The following is a 7,466-nucleotide window of genomic DNA, read 5'->3' on the forward strand; positions in this document are numbered from 1 at the left end:
TTTTAATTTCAAATTTCAGAATTTCAGATTTCAGAATTTCAGAATTTCAGAATTTCAGAATTTCAGAATTTCAGAATTTCAGAATTTCAGAATTTGAATTCTGAATTTCTGAATTTCTGAATTTCTGTTTCTGAATTTCTGAATTTTAATTTCTGAATTTCTGAATTTCTTTATTTCTTTATTTCTTAATTTCTTAATTTTTAATTTCTAATTTCTTAATTTCTTAATTTAATTTCTTTATTTCTTTATTTCTTTATTTCTTTATTTCTTAATTTCTTAATTTCTTTATTTCTTTATTTTTTATTTCTTTATTTCTTTATTTCTTTATTTCTTTATTTCTTTATTTCTTTATTTCTTTATTTCTTTATTTCTTTATTTCTTTATTTCTTTATTTCTTTATTTCTTTATTTCTTTATTTCTTTATTTCTTTATTTCTTTATTTCTTTATTTTTTTATTTCTTTATTTCTTTATTTCTTTATTTCTTTATTTCTTTATTTCTTTATTTCTTTATTTCTTTATTTCTTTATTTCTTTATTTCTTTATTTCTTTATTTCTTTATTTCTTTATTTCTTTATTTCTTTATTTCTTAATTTCTTATTTTCTTATTTCTTAATTTCTTAATTTCTTAATTTCTTAATTTCTTTATTTCTTTATTTCTTTATTTCTTTATTTCTTTATTTCTTTATTTTTATTTCTTTATTTCTTTATTTCTTTATTTCTTTATTTCTTTATTTTATTTCTTTATTTCTTTATTTCTTTATTATTTTATTTCTTTATTTCTTTATTTCTTTATTTCTTTATTTCTTTATTTCTTTATTTCTTTATTTCTTTATTTCTTTACTTCTTTATTACTTTATTTCTTTATTTCTTCTTTACTTGCTTTTCTTCTGAATTTCTCCTCTTCTAACCTTCAGCCAGAACTATGATGCAATTATCAAATATTTATTCCATAAAAATAAATATGAAAAAAATCTATTTTTCCATGTTTTCAACTTTCCGTGCATGGTAAACCGTACACACTTTGATCTAGCGTACTGTTTAAAAATGTTCTATGTTTATAGGAAACACTCGTATCATAGGTGGCAATCAACATTTTCCTTGAATGACATACATTTCATGCTGTGAAATAAAATCAAAATTCTTTCTTGTTATTTGAAAACGTAAAAACCCACTTTAAAATAATTTGAGGTAGCCTATCGCCACTTTTCAAAACTTTGTCGACATCAACATCAGCCGATTCCATTGTTGCCATTTTGGCATCGGAAAAATCTCATGTGTTTGCCACAAAACGCTTGAAACGCTTGCCTGCTTGAAATATTCACGGAAATATTTCACAGCGTTATTTCCCTGACTGACGGACGGGGCCGACAACGGCCCGAAAACCGTCCGACGGCTCGACAAAACGGCCCGAATTCCGACGGTTTGTCCGACGGAATTCGGGCCCTTTTCGTGCGTATATGCAACACTTTGTCCGACGCTCGTCGAAATCGACGTTTGAGAAAATCGACTTTGACGGGCCGTTTTCGGGCGCCTTTGTTATTTAGGTTGTCCTGCCACTGTCGTGCGCTCTCGTTTCGGATTTTGGGTTTTTTGATGCAAATAAAGAGAATTCATTAGCAAACTTGTACTTTTTATTATTCTTGTCAAACGGGGTGAGTGTAATAGGTACAAACAATTGTATTTCACACTTTTGCAAGGGTGGTTTTTGAGTTTCTTGGTGTTCTTGCTGAATTCGGAACTCATCTTTGGTTTGTTCTTAGCGGCCATTGTTGCCATTGCCATTGTCCCATGTGCCGAAGCCAGCATGTTTCATCTCTATCTGAAATAATGGTTTGTTTTACTGAAGTGTTATAAGAAGCATAATCTGAATGTACCTCTTTCATTTGTATGTCTGGTAAAGCCCGCCATGCTCCTGAATCTGGAACATAATTTTCACAATAATTAACTTTTTTTTGATTATTAACTTTTTTTTCACTGGATTGAGAAACTTGGAAACCGTATCTATCATATTTTTTTTTTCAATGCCTGCTGAGAATTTTGCACGCACTAGATGTCGCTTCTCTGACATTCGATCAAAACCATCAAAACGCACGACAAACGCTCGAAAATGGCAGGACTCAATCGACTTCGAGCAGATAACGCTTCAAATCGCACGACCGCGGGACTTCAGTCTAACAGGGTTGGTTTGTGTCCATGGTGTCGCGGCAGCAATATGGCTGACAGGACAGGCATCGAACTACGATGCACTGACATTTTAGCAAAGCATGGTAGTGACTATGCTTTCGATGTCGGTCATCTTACGATGCTCGTGCATCGAAAATCAAAAGTCGGAAAATCACATTTTCGGGGCTTTCCGGCAATTAGTATTTGTTTTTATTGTTCGTACTACCATGAACAATCAATCTAAACTATTTTACCATTTAACTTGGTCGAAAAATATGAGTTTTCGACCAAATTTGACTCACGAGCATCGAAAGCCGCTTTCGATGTCGGTCATCGAAAAATCCATGAAAATCCACCTAAGTAGCATAAATTGGCAAAAACTTGCTACAAAAGCTCAATGAAACTCATGAGCTTTTCATTACCTCACTTCAACTCACGCTCACGAAGCTAAACTAACCGGTGGTACGCCCATAGAAAACGACATATTAAATAGAACCATGAGTAAAATGAGTCTTCTGAGTGCAACACTGATATCAGCTGAAACATTTCACTCCAACTTCCAATAAGAAACGCTCACTCCTCTATGACCACCCCTTTCTCACCAGCATCTCACTCGTCACAACTCAAAAGGGCTAACTTCACCACCACATTTGACATCGGAGCTCATTCGACGTTCGTCCACTAGTGCCAGTGGGAGGAAAAATTCTTCTTCCCTTGTGTGTGAGAAAGAAAAAACCCTTAATTTCGCGTGTTCCGCTAGTCTTTGGATGGGCGATTCCAGCACTGATCAGCAGCAATCCAGCACTAGCACTAGCACCAGCACCATGAAACCGACCAACGGAACCGAAAACGGCAGCAGCGTCAAGACCCCGTTCCTGATCGGAGTGGCGGGAGGAACCGCCAGCGGAAAGGTACCGATTTACGTCGTTCGATTGGGGGTGTTATTTACATTTTGTTCTGGGTAGATGCGACAAAAGTGTCCTTGAAAAAGTTGATTTGGTATGCGGCAAAAATATTTTTGGCCCACCAAATCAATACACAACTTGTTTGGTCGAAATGTGTTGTTGTTTTTGTGCTGATCGAATGGGAAATGTTCTGCTCTTGCTTTTTCACAGTCGACGGTCTGCAAACGGATCATGGAACAGCTGGGCCAGGCTGACATGGACCACACGCAGCGACAAGTAAGTTCCTTTACGTAACCTCACTAAAGGCATAAAACTGAGACTGCGACGACGTGTCACGATCTTCAACCCTTCTCTTTCCTCCTCATCCAGGTCGTCTCGATCAGCCAGGACAGCTTCTACCGGGAGCTAACCTCCGCGGAGAAGGTCCGCGCCGAGAAGTCAGTTCAACTTTGACCATCCGGACGCGTTCAACGAGGAGTTGATGCTGAAAACTCTGCAGGACGTGCTGCAGGGCAAGAAGGTCGAGATCAACGAGTACGACTACCGCACAAACTCGGTCTGCCCGGACCGGAAGTTGACCATCTACCCCGCAGACGTGGTGCTGTTCGAGGGCATCCTCGTGTTTTACTTCCCCGCGATCCGGGATCTGTTCCACATGAAGCTGTTTGTGGACACGGACTCGGACACGCGGCTGGCGAAAGAGGTAATAGTTGAAATCAGCTGGTTCCAATTAGAACGGCTGGTGTGAAGCGGTGGAATTTACAGCTCTGTGAATGGGACTGCAATTAGCACTCCATTTCGCGAATCGAAACTTTCTGTTTAGATAACTGCGTAGAACTTTACTGTTTTTGTGCGAGTGGGATTTGTCTAAAAATCACGAATCCTTTGGTTGATCAATATTTTATTTGATAAAAATAATCGACGATGTCAGACGCGTCAAAAAGGCATGAGAATAAAAAAACAAGTCATCTAAAGTCGAAGCATTTTCTACATTCTAAGGTACTTTGCATAAAAAATATAGAAGAATTCAGAAGCAGACAATGGCCAAGAGTGTTCGAAAAAATGATATCAATTGTTTTGCCAAATTCATTATGTTGCAGGCAACAGGGCAGTCTGGCTAGCATAAAGTGTTGTTTATGTTTTCGCCGAAAACTAATCGATTAAAAACACCAAAATCCACTCGACGCATGGAATTATCGCTAATCATAATCTGTTTCAACACGTAGAGTACAAACTAGCAGCTCTTGTATTAAATAATGTATTATGAGGTAATGGTTTATGAAGTCCGTAATAGAAGTGTTTGGGTTCACACAATAACACTTACAAACAATGTTCGTTTTTCAGGAGTTTTAAAATTCGCCGATCCTGAATGAGTGACAGTATTCAACACGGAAAGAAGGTTTATCGTGAATCTTACTAATTTTCGGTTAAAAACCTAAAAAAATTGGTTGTTTTTCCAACCACGATTTTTTTAGCTGGAAATCTAAAAAAATCCTGGATTTGACAGCTGGATCCAGGTCCTAAAAATGATAAATCTAGCTAAATTTTTAGTAAATTTTACTAATTTGCAAGCTGGAAAAATGCTGTCAGTCTCAAAAGCTGTATGTTTTGAGAAGGTCTGTTAGCTATTTTAGCTAGATTTTATGGTATTCTAGGAAGTTTTATAGTTAGCCCAGCGAGTTTTTAGGCTGTTTCAACCAGTTTTTTTGGAATCATTCTCAAAATTTTCCATTGATGGCTGCGAAGCCAGGTATTTTCACACATCTTTTTAGCTAGTTTAGCCAACTTTGCCACTATTCTTGGTAGGTGTTTTGGTTGGTATAGCTAATTTTCCACTATTTCTACAAGTTTTCTTTCAAAAGCCTCCGTTTCTGCCTGCAAAGCACGCATTATTCACCCAGCCTTTTGGCTGATTTAGCTCGTTTCTTTTTTGTTCTTGCTTCGTTTTCGGTAGGTCCAGCTAATTTTTCGACTGTTTCAACTGGTAATTTCGAAATCATTTTTAAAAATCCCTTGCTGCCTGTAAAGTTGTTTTTATTTTCAAAAAGACTTTTGCTGGTGTAGCATGATTTTCCGCTATTCTTGGTACGTTTTTGGTAGTCCAGCAAGTTTTGGAAGTTTCAATAGTTTCCAGGCTTTTAAACTATGTTTTAGTTGATCATCCTAATTGTACGGCTTTGTTGCGATATTCTATTGACAAATAAAAAAAATGAAATACAGTAATACAAAAATACAAAAATACAAAAATACAAAAATACAAAAATACAAAAATACAAAAAAAAACTTACAAAAAGTTATTTTGGTTAAATTATAGTAAATTCATGTTAAATTTAAACTATGTTTTGTATTTAACAAAGTTTAAATATAACATCAAATTACTTTCACTTAAACAAAATAACTGTACTTTATCCAACTTAATTTAACTAAATTTAACTTAATTTAACATACTTTAACATAATTTAACTAAATTTAACTTAACTTGATTTAACTTAACAATCTAATTTAACTTAATTTAACTTAATTTAACTTAATTAACTTAATTCAACTTAATTTAACTTAATTTAACTTAATTTAACTTAATTTAACATAACATAACTTAATTTAACAATTTAACAATTAAACTTAACTAAACTTAATTTAACTTGATTCAACTTTATTTAGCTTAATTTAACTTTATTTAACTTTATTTGACTTTATTTAACTTTATTTAACTTAACTTAACTTAATTTATCTTAATTTAGTTAAATTTAACTAAATTTAACTTAATTCAACATAATTTAACTTAATTTAACTAAATTTTACTAAATTTAACTTAATTTAACTCAATTTAACTCAATTTAGCTTAATATAACTTAATGAAACTAAATTTAACTTAATTTAATTTAACTTAATCAAACTTATTTTAGCTTAATTAAAGTTAACTTAATTTAATTTAATTTAACTTAATTTAACTCAATTTAACTTAATTGAACTTAATTCAACTTAATTTAACTTAATTCAATTGAATTTAACTTAATTTATTTTAGTTTAACCTAATTTAACTTAAATAAACTTATTAACTAATTAAAGTTAACTTAACAATTAAACTCAATTTAACTGAATTTTACCAAATAACTTTAAATTTAACTAAATTCTACCAAATTACATTAAATTTAACTGAATTCTGCCAAATGTAATAACATTTGAATAAATGTACTTACATTTACCTATATTCATCTACATTTACCTAAATTCAACTACATTTTTCTAAATATAACCATTTTCAACTTAATTAAGCTCAATTTAACTGATTTAATTTAATTGTACTTAATTAAACTTGATTGAAATTAATTTGATATATATTCACTGAATTTAACATAATTTCATCTCAATTTTACTTAATTTAACTTTATTTTACTTAATTTTACATAAATTTACTTTATTTTACTTAATTTTACTTAATTTTACATAATTTACTTAATTATGCTTAATTTTATTTAATTTTGCTTAATTTTACTTAATTTTGCTTAATTCTACTTAATTTTGCTTAATTTTACTTAATTTTGCTAATTTTTTTAATTTTACTAAATTTAACTTAACACAACTTAATTTAACCAAATTTGGGCAAATTCAACTAAATCACACAAAAATAACTAATTTCAACTGAATGTATCTGAATTTAACTAAATTTTGCTTAATTTAACTATTTTTAAATTCATCTTAATTCAACAAAATTTAATTGAACTTATCTAAACTTTACTTTATTTTACTAATTTAAACTAAATTTAATCAATTTTAACGAAATTTTACTAATTTCAACTAAATTTAACTAATTTTAACTAAATTTTATCAATTTAACTGATTTTAACTGAATTCTACATTTTTATTTAAATTTTACCAAATGTAACTTAATTTTAGTAACCTTAAGTTGATTAAACTTAATTTCACTTAATTTAACTTAATTGAACTTAATTTAACTTCATTTCTAACAATATTTAACAATATTTATGGATGTGCTTAAAAGGCATTAGGCACCCTATTTTCGGAGCTGTCAAACATTGGCCAATCTATGTCTAGACATTCTGTACCCGCCGCCCCTCCAGGTGGACAGATGTCCATACAAAAAAGTATACTGTGGACAATCGCCAGCCTCCCCTTTCCCCTGCCAAAGTGTTCACGTGGTTTAGGGATGCTCCCACTTTATGTTAAGTACATGTTTTTACCTACGCATCATCCAAACAATAACGAGAGGCTCAACTTCTAACCACTTTCTCTCAACACAAAAAAACTTCTCACCTTATCTACTGAAACTTACCTTCAGGTGCCGATCCGCAGAAAACCTTCCAGGCTTTTGATTTATTCACTCACACAACACATTCTATCACCTTTTGCACTTGCACTTGCACTCAAACAGCACC

At 32.0% G+C, this 7,466-nt stretch overlaps 1 long non-coding RNA gene and 1 pseudogene across 1 annotated transcript; one reads left to right on the forward strand and one right to left on the reverse strand.

Moving 5' to 3' along the window:
- Positions 1-1,617: 1,617 nt before the first annotated feature.
- LOC119769495 lies at positions 1,618-2,439 on the reverse strand. Its single transcript, XR_005278390.1, has 2 exons — positions 1,876-2,439; positions 1,618-1,820 (listed from the first exon to the last, which is right to left on the reverse strand). It is a non-coding gene; the product is annotated as an uncharacterized LOC119769495 (long non-coding RNA).
- Positions 2,440-2,850: 411 nt separating this feature from the next.
- LOC119768965 lies at positions 2,851-3,817 on the forward strand (annotated as a pseudogene).
- Positions 3,818-7,466: the final 3,649 nt, after the last annotated feature.

Source organism: Culex quinquefasciatus, chromosome 3, assembly GCF_015732765.1.
Source record: "Culex quinquefasciatus strain JHB chromosome 3, VPISU_Cqui_1.0_pri_paternal, whole genome shotgun sequence".
Taxonomy (NCBI): domain Eukaryota; kingdom Metazoa; phylum Arthropoda; class Insecta; order Diptera; family Culicidae; genus Culex; species Culex quinquefasciatus.